The sequence below is a fragment of the Schistocerca americana genome, chromosome 3, assembly GCF_021461395.2.
Source record: "Schistocerca americana isolate TAMUIC-IGC-003095 chromosome 3, iqSchAmer2.1, whole genome shotgun sequence".
In the NCBI taxonomy this organism is placed as follows: domain Eukaryota; kingdom Metazoa; phylum Arthropoda; class Insecta; order Orthoptera; family Acrididae; genus Schistocerca; species Schistocerca americana.
Window position 1 is genome coordinate 911921696 of NC_060121.1, and position 16307 is coordinate 911938002.

The 16307-nt window shown below is 41.4% G+C and overlaps 1 protein-coding gene across 1 annotated transcript in view; it reads left to right on the forward strand.

Annotated features, from left to right (window-relative positions):
• LOC124606514 (homeobox protein EMX1-like) overlaps nt 1-16307 on the forward strand; it is a 322260-nt gene that overhangs the window by 256915 nt on the left and 49038 nt on the right. The window lies entirely within an intron of this gene.

A 16307-nucleotide genomic window follows, 5' to 3' on the forward strand; every position in this document is an offset into this window, starting at 1 on the left:
CTGTAACCTGCTTCAAATCAGCTCTTTAGAGATCGCCTTACAGGTTGGAGCGTGGCAAATTGCTGATTTAGGAATTAAATAAAAAAATAATGTACACTTAGAAACTTACATTTTTATTTTTCTCATATTGGACAATCATGGAAGTTTCTAATTACATGATTTAAACAGTAATATCTGGCAAATGTCTACCTTCACAATCCACACACTGCCGCAATCGTTTTCAAAAATTCTCACGGGGTGACCGAGCGGTTCTAGGCGCTACAGTCTGGAACCGCGCGACCGCTACGGTCGCAGGTTATCCTGCCTCGGACATGGATGTGTGTGATGTCCTTAGGTTAGATAGGTTTAAGTAGTTCTAAGTTCTTGAGGACTGATGACCTCAAATGTTAAGTCCCATAGTGCTCAGAGCCATTTGAACAATTTGAATAATTTTCATGTACAATAAACAACAAAAACTCTACTAACATGTAATTAGTCTCCATTGCTCGCCGACTACCAGTAGCACCCAACCACACTGCTACCGACGCCGAATGCTTATTGCGGCATTGTTCGTGACAACTCGACAAACGCACGAAGTCAACCAGGGTCTTCATATCATTTCTTATTATTCAAAGGGTATAACAGACTATTTTAATAAGTTTATATGTCCTAATGAATACACTGAAAAGAGACGTTTCACCCTTTGACAAATTCATGTTTGATGTCTTGTTCGTTTAATGAATAGTATTGAAGCTACAAGTTTTGGCACAGAAACTGTATCCCTGTAGCCAATGAGAACATATAATTCTTCGCTGGTTCCACGTCAGCTAAAAGCAGGAACTCACCGAACTTGAGTGTCGTGTGCGTACCGACATGTGGCAGCTTTCCTCGGTAGCAAACACATATCACTTTTTTGTGACGTCAGCTGCCTCCGGCAATACGTAAGACGCTTTGGATGACAAGAAAGTAAACAATGGTGCAGGAACGAGAAATGTCTCTGTGATCCATTCCCAGTTCTCTCAGATCTTGCACAATTTTTGTCAAATCATATTATTCTTGGTAGCAGGTGGTTCTTGGTCAATGTGTATTTGCTCCCTTTACCACTCTTGCCGTGCCCCCCTCTCCCATTCCTGCTGTGCCGATTTCTGCGCAATTTATGAGCACTATCTAAGTGTTGCGCAAACATGCACATCTCTAGCAACAAATCTGTAGCTTTGTTCTTGCTTAAAACCTGCAACGTACCTTGCTTCTTATCTTTTGTTCGAATATTCGCTGTGTTCAGTAAGACTTTTACGGGTATGTGTTCGAGTCATGTTGTTTCTAGACTAACATTTCGTCCGCTGCGAATGTGCACTTCATAATGACAGTATATATACCACTCTGACGAAGATCATTTGCGGCAATGGCTCAGTTTGATGTCATTTCTCCTCCTGGTACTACAATTATGTACATCATTGTCCTTTTGAACTGTACTGGATTATATACCAAAAAAAAGAAAACTTCATTAGGCCATAAATATATTGTGAAGCAATAGTTACAATGCCTAACTCGTTAAACAGACGCGTGCAATACGATTGTGGGCGAGCCTTACAGAACTTTTTGAGCAGCGAAGACATTCATACTTAAAGATGAGTTACCCCAGAACATTATTCTATATGACGTTACTGAATGAAAACGTACAAAATATGTTAGCTTACCGATCTGTCTCTCCTCAAGATTTGCAATGATTCGAAATGCAAATGTGGCTGAACTAAAGCGTTTTAGGGAATCCACCGTATTTATTATTTCCTCACCGTGTTTTACGCGTATCACTGGTGTAGTACCATAAATATGCAGAACTGAATGTGTCGTTTCTTTTTAAAACTGTGGGTGAGACAACTTGCAAAAAAACCAGTCAATGATACTTTTAAGAACATTTTTTATCATTTCTTCTGTTTCTGTATGTGTGCTTGGATTGATTGCAATACTAATGTCATCTTCAAAAAGACTTCATTATGCTTGTTGTGCATTAGAAAATCGTTTGCGTGTACGAAGAAGAATAGTGGACCAGAGATTGAGGCTTGGGAAACCCCATACACGTGATTTCTCCCTAGTCAGAATTACGTCCCCAAATTATATTGGTTGAATTAATCAGTACAACTTTCTGCATTCTTTTGGTTGGATGTGACATTATCCATTGGTTAACTAAACCATCGACCCCATAATACTTCAGTTTATCTAGAAAAATTAATATGCAGCTACTAAGCCTTCCTGGAGTCTTCCTCCATTATCTATTCTACTTCCGACGTACCGAAGTTCATCCACTTGTTCAAGAGTAATAAAATTATAAACAGCCGACCAGTTGCAATGGATAAAGAAATTCTTTACCTAGGTTTCGACAAACATAAATAAATTCTTCAGAAGGTAACAATTTTACATTAGTAAGGACTAATGTACCATCGCCGTTTTTACAAGTCGGCATAGATCCCTGTGTCAAAAATAAAATGTACCCCAAGAATTAGGGTTTGTCACGTTAATATGCAGAGCTCACAACCGACTCAAAGTTCAAGAGTACTAGTCTAGTGTCTCTACCACCGCGTCTCTTGCATCGTAGATACAATACGACATTTTTAGTGCAGAAGCACATGTCCACCGTTAAGGAGTTGCCTTTGAACGGTTCGTAAGCGATCTGAATGATGCCGTGATACAGAGAGAGAGAATGGTAGCTCTACGCTCGAGGGAACAGGAGGCGATGTACTTAGCGGCTAGGGGAGGTGACTGGCAGGGTGCGAAGGGCAGCGTAACCGATACGACACCAAATCGGATTAAGGGCGGCAGCGCACGTCCGCCATTAACCTCTTGCCCCGCTGCAGCGGCAGATGTCCCCATCATGGCCGCCATTCCCCCCGCCCCGGCGCTTAACGACGCATTAATCACATCTGATGAAGTAAGGAGCGGCCCGTCCTTTTTGTGCCCTGCCTCTCTCCGTGTTGCTGTTATTACTACAAGTATTATTATTAAAGAGATTTATATTTGTTTGCCGGCCAAGAAGAATGGGCGAGATTAGCATTTGAATTTCGAACACGGCTCCGGGGATTGAGACAAAGGCCCGTCCCCGCGGGGAGCCCACGGCGAATCGGATCGCATTACAATGGCGCAGCCAGCAGTCGTGGCGCAGCTGGGCCGCGGGGGACCACGCTAGGTGCGAACGCGGGCTCACCGCCGGCGTGGCTACATCTCCATTTGTACCAGCACTCGAGCTGGTATGCTCTCTGCCATTGCTTTTCTATTACTGCGTTATGGACAGAACCTGAACGGAAAGTTCCCATGTTCTCTACATGTATGATGGGTAGTCTTAGAGTGTTTATTAACATCGTGAAAACAAAACAAAAAAGAAAAAAGAAAACAGATGCGACCTTGGTGGTGTTAGACTTTCTCTACATATCCATCCTCAAGAGCGACATACGAGGTTGATTTGATAAGTCTGGTTAAAAAGCAATAAAAATGTTTCTTTCCTAAAGTGCGCGTCATTTATGTTGGCGGCCGAGTTTAGGTTCGTTCTGCGCATCTGACGTCACAAAACACAGTCAGCCAATGAACAGAGAACGACGTTGCCAGAGCTCGACTGCAGTGCAGAGCACAGACGAGTGCCTTCAGTTTTAGAAACATTCAGTCATAAATAAAGTAATTGAACAAAAGCAGTGTCTTGATAGCAGACTTTCTATAAAAGAAAGTTCGGAAAAAGCATTCTTTATACCAATTGCTTCATATTCTATTAATTAATTAAACCAAACAAGCAATAAACCAATTCAGGCGATAGCAGGGAAATTCATTCTCACTAACCGCTTTTTCGCAATAAAGCACAGCGGTAATTGTTTATTTCCTATTGTACTTCGACGAAACGTGAGTAATTCATAGTTATACCAGCAGTGTTTGACGGTACTTTTCGTGATTTTTTAAACTCCTCCACGAATTCTGTTAAAAGATGAGCTGCGTTAGCGTAATGGTTAAGGTGTTTGGCTGCTAAGCAAATAGTTCCGAATTCAAACCTTGTTTGGTGCTAATATTTTCTTTATTTAAAAACCATATCGAAGTGTCTTACGTCATGAATTTTACTCGTTTGAGCGCAATTTTTTGAAATTTCTAGTGGCAACTGCAATCGACCATACGGAAAGTATACGCTGTGACTTTTACCTCTGCAGACTCTTCAAAATTTCGTGCAATGGTTTACTACATTTAATGCTGCACAATAACTGCGTTGAACATCGAAACAAAATTAAGTCATTTATGGGGGGAAGGTATCAATCAAGAAGATGTGTAAAGATCAAATTTTTGGGCCAAATAGTTTTTGTGAAATCGAATGATAAGTGTGTCCAGGCAGTCGGAACACCATGTGTCTGTACAGGCGAGCAGTGCAGTGATGACAAAATCGCGCACAGCACGGAATGCGGGGAGCACGTCTCTAGCAGCGAAAGGGTTAATGCAGCCGTGGTGGCTTTACTTGATAAACTGCGCGCTCCCCCCTAAATGTTAGTTTGCGAACTATACTATGGCGCTGCTTCTCTTGGCGCATGCAACTGGCAACGCAGCAATCTCCCGCGTCTGGGCGGGCATGCGCGAGCCGCCAAGATAAAAGAATTGAACTATAGTTAACATAGTCCACTTTGAGGGATATATACTTGGTCCAGAGATCGCCCAGCTTTTTCATCCCATAGGAAAATAGGTTCTGTCAAACTCTGCAAAATACTCGTTGACTTCAACTATCACGTCCTCACTTGATGAAAATTTCTTCCCAGCAAACCAATATTTTAAACTATGTAACAGGAAGAAGTCAGTTGGGGCTAAGTTTGGTGAATATGGTGTATAAGGAACCAATTCGTGTAGTTTCCACATTGTTATCGATGGTGTGTGGGGTGATGCATTACTCTGCTGAAGGAGCATTTTTCTACGTTCCAGCCTTGGCCCTTTCTCAGCCAACGCGTTTCAGAGGACCCAACAATTAATCATAATAGGCTCCAGCAATGGGTTCGCGTTTTTCCAAGTAATCTATGAGGATTATACCTTGAGAATCCTAAGAAACAGTGGCCATAATCCCATCAGCTGACAGAATGTTCTTTATCTTCTTCGGTGCACTTTCACCAGCCTTTGTCCATTTTCTGACTGCCGTTATGACACTGGTGTGTAATGATGGATCCTGGTTTCATCAACAATCACAAATCGGCGCAAAAATCTTGAGGATTGCTACTAAACATCACCAGACATTGTGTTGAAATGTTATGCTGGTTCCGCTTTTGCTCGACTGTGAGCAATAGCGCAACAAACACGCACGTAGCTTCTTCATAGACAATTCTTTGTGCAGGGTATTTTGTACTGGCTCAGCTGAGATGCCTACAGTTTCAGCAATCTCACCAATTTTTATTCGGTGGTCTTACATTACCGTCTCATGGACTCTGTCAATGGTTTTCTTTGTGGAGATCGTACCTGGACGGTCAGAGTGCGCTTTGTCTTCGGTGCTTGTCCGACCACGCTTAAATTCATTAATCCAAAAGTAAATGGTCTTCAGTGATGGTGCAGAGTCCACGTGAACTTCATCCAGTTCCGTTTTGATTTGTGCTGCAGTTCAACCCTTCAAATGAAAATATTTAACAACAGTACCACACTCGGTTTTCTCCATTTTCAATCGCAGTCGACACATTGACCAATTCAGATGCCTGTCAACAATGAAGTATATGCTGAACAGTGTTGAAATTCTTTATACGATCCTTGGAATAGACAAGCTTACCAACCATGAAGCGCAACAAAAATGATTCATTCTTTCATGGAAATTTACCAGACTTATCAAACCACCCTCGTATTTGTGCCAACGCAGGGATGACTTATCAAGAGCTTGATTGTAGAAATCTGCGTTTTGCCTATTCAGTAGGCCTATATGTTCCGCCACAGAAATCAACTCGTCCTCATTCTGAGAATGACGACCACGCAATGGTTTCTTCATCCGAAGAAATACAAAGAAATTAATGAATCCAGCGCAGCAGAACACGGACGATGACACAAAATTTGATTGCCCAAGGAAGCAGAAAGTGTGGCTGTGCGCTGAGCAGAATGACCTGAGGTGTGTGATCAGTCACGGAACCCAGAGGGCTGACATCCGTCGTGTGCCAGATCTCCAGAACTGATCCAAGACCTATCTTCAGTTTTCCAAATGTCTCTGATTGCGAGACGTTGGTCTTCAAGAACCGGGGCCTAAACTTCTCTAGCGAATCCTGGTTCTTCACGGAGAGCTGGTCTGCTATTTCCCACTTCACCATTCAGACTTGTGTGACCACATTCGAAGCATCTGAACCACCTAAACAGTTTGTCACGCGATGATGCCTTCCGCGTCAATGTTTACAGCCTTGTTCCACTTCAAATGTACAGTTATGCACGATAGTTCGCCTCATCATTTGGCTACGCTATTTTGTTTTGGGTTCTGTAGAACCCTGCTACGACACTGTGCCGCAGGTATTTCAGCGTGTTCCAGGATTACTGACCTGTAACAATTTTTCGAGGAGATAACTGAAACGATATAATTACACCTCGCCACACCTACATGTACTCTGCTATACTCTGCAAAATGGTTCAAATGGCTCTGAGCACTATGGGACTTAACTTCTAAGGTCATCAGTCCCCTAGAACTTAGAACTACTTAAACCTAACTAACCTAAGGACATCACACACATCCATGCCCGAGGCAGGATTCGAACCTGCGACCGTAGCGGTCACGCGGTTCCAGACTGTAGCGCCTTTAACCGCTTGGCCACACCGGCCGGCTATACTCTGCAAGCTACCTTAAGGTGTGTGACGGACGGTACTGCTTGTACCGTACCAGAATCACTTTGACCCCTTCCTTGTTCCGTTTGTGAATCGCGAATGGAAAGGAGGACTGCCAGTAAACCTCCACATGAGCTGCAAAATCTCTGGTTTCCTCATTGTGTTCATTTCGTGACACATAAGGAAATAATACGTTACTCGAGTCTTCTAGGAAAGTAAGCGCTCAAAATTTCATCAGCAACCCAGCCTGCGGCGAAATGTGCCGTTCTTTTATTAATGCAACCCGGTAAGGACCCCAGAATGATGAGCAATATTCAAGATTCGGTCTTGTAAGCTATTACTTTCGGGGCTCAATTACATTTCCTTATGATTCTTCCAATGAATATCGCAAGGAGACCACACGGCAGTAGGATTTTTTTTGTGGTATGTGAAGTTCCGAGATCAAGTATCAATATGCAAAACAGTTCGATGCAACTCTGAAAAATTCTCGGGAAAATCGACTTCGAAGTTTTTCGATCGTCTGTACGCGCCTGATTTTTGTATTCTCTGGCTTGCTACGCGCAAACTATTAGTCCTACAGAAAAAAATGTACAGGACCTTTTAATAGGAAATTTCATGTAGTTATATTTTTGACAGGGATACGTTGCCATTAGGGGCCGAAGTTTTCGGGTTATTCAAGAAAAACGTACAAAAGTGACCTTCAAACGCAACCCCACTCTCACTCTACGCCCTCACCAGTCAGGATTTCTAGTAAGTTGTTCATGGCACTACTGACTATCACGGAACAAACATTTGCGACTGCACGCTTTATTCCTCACAATCGACCTTTTCTTAATTTACATTGCCTGGTCTTATTACTCCATCAGCATAATGGAGCAGTTGCAAGTTGTAAAACTGACGTTCGTGTAAATTTTACCTAAAAATTTTGCGAACTTTAGCAACATAAATAGAAAATTGTGCCGTATTCGCTAAACGTTCTGACTGCAAAACTACTGTGCCTGTAAAAGTTAAGTTTTGGTAGAATTATCAACGTAATTACTTTTAGGGTAACGTTTACAAAAGTAGTTTTTATTTCACTACCTCACTAGCACATTTAAATTAATAATGTTAACGAAATAACCGACTATGCTGGTGGCGTAATAGTCCAGTCAATAGAGACCAAAAAAGGTTGAATATCGGTGGTAGTTCGTGTAGTCGGAAATTTGTGTAGTGGCAGAAACATACTAGAGATCCTGACCGGTCATGGATGAGTATGGGGGTGGAAGAGCGTTTGAAGGTCACTTTTGTGCGTTTCTCTTGAATGAGTCGAAAATCGTGGCCTCCAGCAAAAGCCTATTACGGTGCAAAATGTAACTACATTACATTTGCTCATTTTTATGTGTAAGGCTAATAATTAGCAAACGAGAGCACATGAAAATCCCGTGCGTGGTTTTGGAAGCCTAGATATAACACTGCGGGTTGCGTAATGCGACATCGGTAGTGGCAGCTGAATTACCTCACATATGTGATCTTGTAGAGAATATTGATAGCGGCAAAACATGAACGAAGTACGCCCTGTCAGTACAAGTACAGTACCCTGAACATGCCAGTCGATGACAACAACAACAGGTTCACGCGAACGTTACCGCAGGCAGTTTAAAGCACTCCGTCTTCAGGTAACGAGTGGCCTACCGGGACCATCCGACCGCCGTGTCATCCTCAGTGGAGGATGCGGGTAGGAGGGGCGTGGGGTCAGCACACCGCTCTCCCGGTCGTTATGATGGTATTCTTGACCGAAGCCGCTACTATTCGGTCGAGTAGCTCCTCAATTGGCATCACGAGGCTGAGTGCACCCAGAAAAATGGCAACGGCGCATGGCGGCCTGGATGGTCACCCATTCGAGTGCCGGCCACGCCCGACAGCGCTTAACCTCGGTGATCTGCCACCGCAGGCAGTTTATTACACTAAATTATTTGTACCAGTCCTGTTGATGGGGAACAAATAATCATCATTATACATCTCACAGAGAAAAAGTAGACACCAAATTTAGATTTCGTGTTACTTTGATATTACGAACGAGAAAATAGTTAGCGTTGCGCCAGAACGCTGATGGGCATTTGTTGACGCTGCAGATGGATCCCCACCCGCCGTACCAGCAGCATCGGCTGGGAACCCCTCCCTCCCCACAGGGCGCTGCAGCGATCGGTGAGGGTCGGCTCTCCCCCAGCCCAGATTATAAACATCTCGCCCTTGTCTGCCAGGGGAGTTAGCGGGCGCGACCAATGGCAGCGCGTATAGTATGCTATATATACATATACATCCAGCCCACCCCACCCGGCAGCGTCCGCCTATGCGCCGCCGATGTTCGTCGTCTGTCACTTGGGCCGTTGACTTCTCGGCTCCTGTTACCGCACCGCCCGGGGAGGCAGCGCATCACGCCGTGTCGAAGGGGAAAAAAAAAAAAAGAAATGTGCTGCGTGAAATATTCCGTTCATGGATGCTTTAGCTTCCTCGACAGCTTTCCATATAGGGCCTACAGCGCGAGCCATTTGTCTTGACCACCCAAATAACTTTTGTTCCAGAAGAAAAATACAAAAAAATTATCAAGCAAATGTTGGTTAACTACCAGAGGGACATTCACAAGTATGACCCCCTTTCTTACAACTTTGTTCGTTACGAAGATATTAACAGCTTCTAACAACCCTACCACAACAAAGGTCAAAATTTAATAATGATTGTGGTATTGCTCACGCTGCTAAATACTGCATTTTCGGGCAACAACAAAGTTATTATGTGGCAGGTGTCATTAGAGCACAGTTAATAACGTCATTTCACGTAATAATGAATAAACTAGGCACTTATATTTTCGTGTTTCCCACGCTGGTCTCGTTGTAAAATCATGGCTCAATCGTCTAAAATCTAGGTGGTGATGATTCCAAGCTCGGATGCAAAGAGGCCTACGTTTTATTCTGCTATATTCAAAAGTTTTGTAGATGCGCTTCACAAACCATTCTTGAAGATTACACTTTTGCAGGACAATGGTGATGTAAGAAAGTAATCAGCACTCCGAATTTAAGTTACACTTCCTTTTTATTACTTTTGTTGCAATATCACGTAACACACAAAACATCACTTCACAATAAAAAACGTACTTGAAAACATCTTCCTCACTGTTAAAGTTCACATTTTATAAGCTGACTACAATATGCGTCTTTTCAATATGACGTCCAAGACTTGACTTTACAGTCTCTAACTCTCTAACTAACTAATAATCGCTTACGCGCCCAAAAATCAGAGTTACCAGTACGTCAAAGATCATAGTGACAAAAGAAAGAATACACATAAGAATAATATCATTGCAACATAAACATATCGATGTATCAAAGTACCTCTACATTAATGAAATCAAATTTCAATGTTGTCTCAGAAATACGTTAACTACTTTACGGAAACACAATAGAATATTGCTGGTATCGAGAGGTTGAGTTGAGCTACCGTAATGGTTACGTAATTCAAGTACCATTACAAGCTGTACGTCTTCTCTAAAGAGCGACCTATAGTACGTATTCAGTGATACACATCCTCTCCTCAACACCTTTTCTTGAGCGTATCACAGTGCATCATTGACGTATACATTACGTTGTTACAAATGCAGCACAAAACTGACTTTCGCACTCCTGCACTGCGGGTATCCAGAAAAATATAACTGTCCACGCGCTGGAGGTGACAATAAACAAATAGAAACCCAATTGTTGTTCTGCTAACATACAATATACGTAGATGAGTACCATTCCTACCTTCTCTTCGTTGATGCTCTCACACAAAATCTTCAGTTGAACACCGCTGACTGAACGACATGTGCACATTTTCCCTGTGTCTCCATTTGTTTACTGTCAGCTCCAGCTTATAGACTAGTTACATTACTTCAGCTACTTGCACTGAGTGCTGTTAGGGAAAAGTCAAGGTCAGCTTTGTTTCCGTTTTTAATAACTTTATGTTTACGTGAATTATACACTGTGATTCGTTTCTGAACGGGCCTTGACGAGAGGAAGACGATTATCAAATAAGAAATATAGGGCGCAATTGAAAACAAACGCACTATAGTTCATATCGTCGTAGCGAACAGTTACAAGAACGGCAGTCATGCTAGTTCGCGTCTGGTAGCTAAACGACTTTTGCTTGATACATTTTTTTTCAATACACAAGAAATTATTCGTCAAGATAAGCGGGACACCCTCTATGAGACCGTGAGGGTATTGCGTTCCTTCTCTGTACACGGAAGATAAATACCACGGCATCGTCGTCAGTATTTCCGCGTTTAAATAAACCATAAATGCAGAACAGGGTCTTTTGTTTTTTTCTCGGTAGAAAGTTCCTGCACTATTATGCCATCCTCGTTGAGTCTTTCCAGTAATTCAGTTATTAGAAGATGCCTCTGAAGAGATTGTCGAATTGGCGAAATGAATATAAAAGAAAGAAAACAGAATTTACAGTTAGTTAGTTACATCTCCCATAGATGATTTGAGCAATTCTTTTATCGGAGTGACGCGCAACGAGTTAGTTTACAGGATTTGTGTACATGAATAGTGTTAATTTTTTTTACTGACTACCCGTTTTAGGTAGAAATTCGTCAGTGGAGTAGAAGGAGTTGTGCAGGAGAAATGATTTTAAATTAAATTCAAAACTTGCTTTGCTACCGATCAGATATTTTATGTTATGGGGAAATGATCAAAAATTTTTGTTGCTGCATGTGGGGCTCCTTTCTGACCCACTGACAGCTTTAACAGTGGGTAATAAAGGTCATTCTTATCTCTAATGTTGTAGGTACATACATCACTGTTTTTCTCAAATTGTGATGGCTTATTTATGCCGAATTTCATTAGTGAGTATATATATTGTAACAGCGTAGTTATAATGCCTACCTCCTTGAAGAGGTACCTACATGACGTCCATGGATGAACACCATATATTATTCTTATTGCTTGCTTTTGTGCGATCAGTACTTTTTTTCTATGTGGTATGTTATACCAGAAAATTATTCCGTAAGATTATTGGGTGGAAAGCTCTGTTCCCGCCAGTTCTTTATCAATGATAAAAATTGGTGCAATATCGTTATGTGCATGTTACTCGAAGGATTATTTATCATCGTCTGTGCTTAGTTACGCTTTGTTACCGTGTGCATGTCTTTGTATTGACATAACAACACCTACTCGCAACATTTTTTATAGAAGGCAGTGACGATAATGAAATAAAATATCTTAGTAACTGCCAGGAAGAAGAAGTGTTTATCTCCATTGTGAAAGAGAGTGGGAAATAAGAAAGACAGCACAACCTAAATATCTGCCATTCTCGACTTTAATATATTGCTCGACAATGATTCCTGTGTAATATTTCCACTTGGTTCATCTATTTCAACTTAAAATAAGTTTCAGGAATTCTAATTTTTTAAAGCTTGGGTTGTTGTTGTCTCATGTTTATTATTAGGGTTATTATTATTGTTAGCATAGCTATTTGACGTATGAGTAAAGGACGGTGTTTTATTTTAGCTAGTAAACAGTGCCTTTATTGCTGTTCGTTAGTAAGGCCGACTATCTCACTGTCTTAAGTTAGCTGCCGCGATAAAATTTTGTAGAAATTGACATCTACGTTTTCAGTTATTTCTCGGTGCGTCGGAAGACAAATGCACCGTTTGTATGCTAACTCTCTTATTGTTATATAGACGCAGCGCCGTTGATTGTTTCCCAGTGTCACTGCCAGGGAGTTATACGAAATTTGTTTATCTTTACGAGTGTGGAATTATGTAGCGATTGAAAGTTACCTGAGGATAAAAACAGAAAAACTACAAGTCTGTTCATGAACGGATGTTACTTCAGGCGAAAAATATTTCTGCACACGAATGTGTAAACAGCAGGATTTTCTATATAGCCACCGAAGTTGAAAACTTGCCGGAAAACTGTTTCATAATGAATTGTTTGTAATGGAGACGGTAGTAGCAATCTTGTGCTGTGGCTAACGAAAAGAAATTACATTATTATTAATATCGTAGGTCTGAATCTACAATGATAAGGGAACGTCGTGAAGGACTGACAGCTAGGCCTATTGTTTCCTATTTGAAAGACATCAAATTCGTCACTGACTGTTGAAATTATTTATTTTCACCTTTTCCATTTCCGCTTAAAGGGCATTATCAAGGGAACTTGCAAAGGGAACTTTGCGTCAACCAGCTCGGTTTACCTCTAAACAAAGAACAGTGGTTTATTAGGATTTGTTTTGCGGATGTTAATATTTTTAAAACGCTCAGTCACGTCTGTGACTTGAATACGTGTTGGTATGACCTGAAGTACTCGTTAACAGTTACCACTTGATGATGGACTTAAGACCGAAACTGCACTAGTAAAAATAAATAACTTCTGCAATCAATAGTGAATATGACGTCTTTCAATAAGTTCTACATGACTGTGAACCACAACCATAAAAAGTTAATCTACAGTTTCCTAGTTTCGTTTCTGTTTATACATTTTAATTTAGAAACCGATTTTAACATAGTTTTCTTTGTCCAGACTGTTGATAGGGCAACTCCGTAAACGATACTTTCTGTATTTGTGCATAAGCGGCGCAGGATAGTGTAGAAAATTGATTGAATCAGTTTCAGTTCGCTAAGTTCGTTGAGTTTTCTTAAATTAAGCATTGACATAATGTTACGAGGAAACCGTGTTTTTTATGAAGTTAGTATACATTATTGTAGTATACAGGGTGTTAAAAAGTATTCCATTTTGATAAGTGGTGGTATGGACCAAAACAAGACAAAAATGTCCATTAAACATGGCCTGTAAATCGCATACCTGAAGAGATCTGAGCACTTGTTCATCTTCACTACTGCTGCAATCTCTTTGCTATTACGAACGACCTGCCGAGTGCAGTAAACAAGTGAGGGCAGATTGCTCTGTTATTGTCCGTGGATACAGCATGCAGTAACGATTTGTTACGGTTATTACTATAAACCGAATTCACAGCGCTGGGTAAGTGTAGCGCATACATTAGTTCTAATGAAACCAGTTTGCGGTTTGATAAGCTGACAAGCATACTCGAAGTCTCTTATTCCACACGGGAAATGGCAGACATCATCTCTTGTAGTCTGCCGAACGAAAAAGTGTGCAATTTCCCGTGTGGAATAATTTTCATTATGCTGCTAAATGCAAAGATAAAACTACAATGTAAAAGCAGTTCACAAACTTACTCAAACACTGTTGCCATTAGAAGTCATGTATGTGCTGCACTTACCCATAACTGAGAATATGTTTTCAGCAACAACACATGGTCACTGCGTACTATATCCATGGGCAATAACACAGGAATGTGTCGTCATTTGTTTACTGCAGTCTAAGCGTCGTTCCAAATAGCAAAGATGTTGCAGTAGAAGAACTGTGTTTCACACTAGCATTTAGCCCTATATTTTTAAACCCTCGTAAAATTTTACGACTGCAGATGGTACAAATTCGCGATTCCCGCCAATCTGGTATTGTCAGTGTAGGGTGTAAAACAGGACATTTTGCAGCCATTTTGTGTGTGACATATCATTGCTGCCCAGTGCACAAACAATAAATTATGATTTCGTGCACAAACAATAAATTATGACTTCATTTTAGTAACATTTGGAATTATAAATTTACGACAGTTTGGGTAGCAATGAAACATTTTCAGCTGTTTACTCTTTGTTCTAGGGTTAAGGTATACATTTTAGAGTGCGTATTTGCCGGAAATTTTTGTCGTTTTGGTCCATTGTACCACTTGTCAAAATAGGGAACACTTTTTTTTTTTTACATTCTGTATTTATATTATCGTATTGGGGACATTATTGCCATTGACAGACTGGAACATTCACTACAAAACTTTTCGTCGAAAGCTATACGTGAACGTCGACTATGATACACGCAGTTTTACGAGTTTATAACTACGTTTCACTGTACAAAATGATAAAGAGTATCATACTTTCTATCCTATCGTACAGTAAAATGTTCTTACATCATCGTAAAATTGTGATTATCATTGTCGACATCAATGTGTACACGACTAGGTATTTTCTTTAGATTCGGGCAAAAAAATTTTTTTGTGAATATTCCACATCTGTCGGCAGAAATTACGTGCCGGATCCGGTGATGTGAATATTTTATAATTTTTATCGCTCCTGAACCGCTAAAAAAATTCATAACAGATAAAGAAACACCTAGAAACACACCACTCCGAAGGAGTGATGCTCACACGGGCAAAACTATAAGGGAGACTATCTGGCTATAGTCAGATACATCTGGAGATCACCGTTGTTCCACAACTGGCGATATGAATTGTTAATGATACCAGCTGTATTAATGAATCTACAGAAATATTATACAAACAGGAAAGAAGAGACCAGAAATTTATGTATTGCAAGAGACCTGAGATATAACATGTTGCAAGAAATTTAAAGTTCTTAGCCAGACAGACGTATCGTAGGGTATTGTTTACTACACGGAAGCGCGCTTCATGTTCCTGGGAATATAACTGCCAGCGATTCCAGCCTTTGTGGAAAGAAACAATGTCCACACTAAAAAAATATCCCACTCGTTACAAAAGTGCAGTGCAAATAAAGTAAAATATGGAACGTATTGGTCACGTATGTTCCACATCGCAGAGCACGTGTGTGTCGCGTCGCAAATCCGCGCAGCACAGCTCAGGCTGGAGTGGCTGCAAACAGGAGGGGCCGCAGAAAAAGGGAAAACACAAGACAAGGCGCTCTATTTGCTCAGCGAAATTGCTTTTGATCTGCTGCGGGCGTACCGCACGCACCGACGTCTGTTGACATTCGTATGCTCGCGGTGCAGGGGGCATCGTGTGCCGGGAGAGTATCCACTTCCCCTCTCCTCCCCCCTCCCCTCCCCCCTCCCCCCCACACACACAAACACACACGGGCGTCCGCAGAAATTTGTCTGGGTGGGGGTATAAGATTGTAAAATTGCCATTTTTTAAGTAATAGAGTTGGTCAGGTGTCACACGATAGGAACTAAATAATGTTCGTCTCACAAGAGCTTATTATCTCCCAGAGAACTGAAGACTATTCGTTCGGTTATAGAAGTGTATGTGAATTCTGTAACGAATAAAAACTCTGTACTCCACGTTCTAGAGGGAGGGAGCGCCTCTCTGTGCCCTTGCGGAATCCCACGCACTGTGTCGTAAGGAGTGACTTTTACATATTTTAGTAATTACACTGGCTCATTTATCTGTCGGAAGCTTTTATTGGTAGTTGGCGCAGTAATTACAACAATAGACATATGTATTTACGAAGGAAATTAGATAGCGAAAAGAGACTCTAACACTAACTGAGGCACTGAGAACCTCGAGAGCCCGAAGAATAGGAACAAAGCTCTGAGAAAAACAGATGTTTGTGAAAATCTAACACAGGTTGACATGGACTAACGGGAATGCTTGAAATGAGTAGTGGCAGCCATGGGTAGGTGGCAGCACTGGAGGTTCGTGACAGTTAGCGAGTAAACAGTCCGCCATTTGAGAAATCATGGATCAGTGGA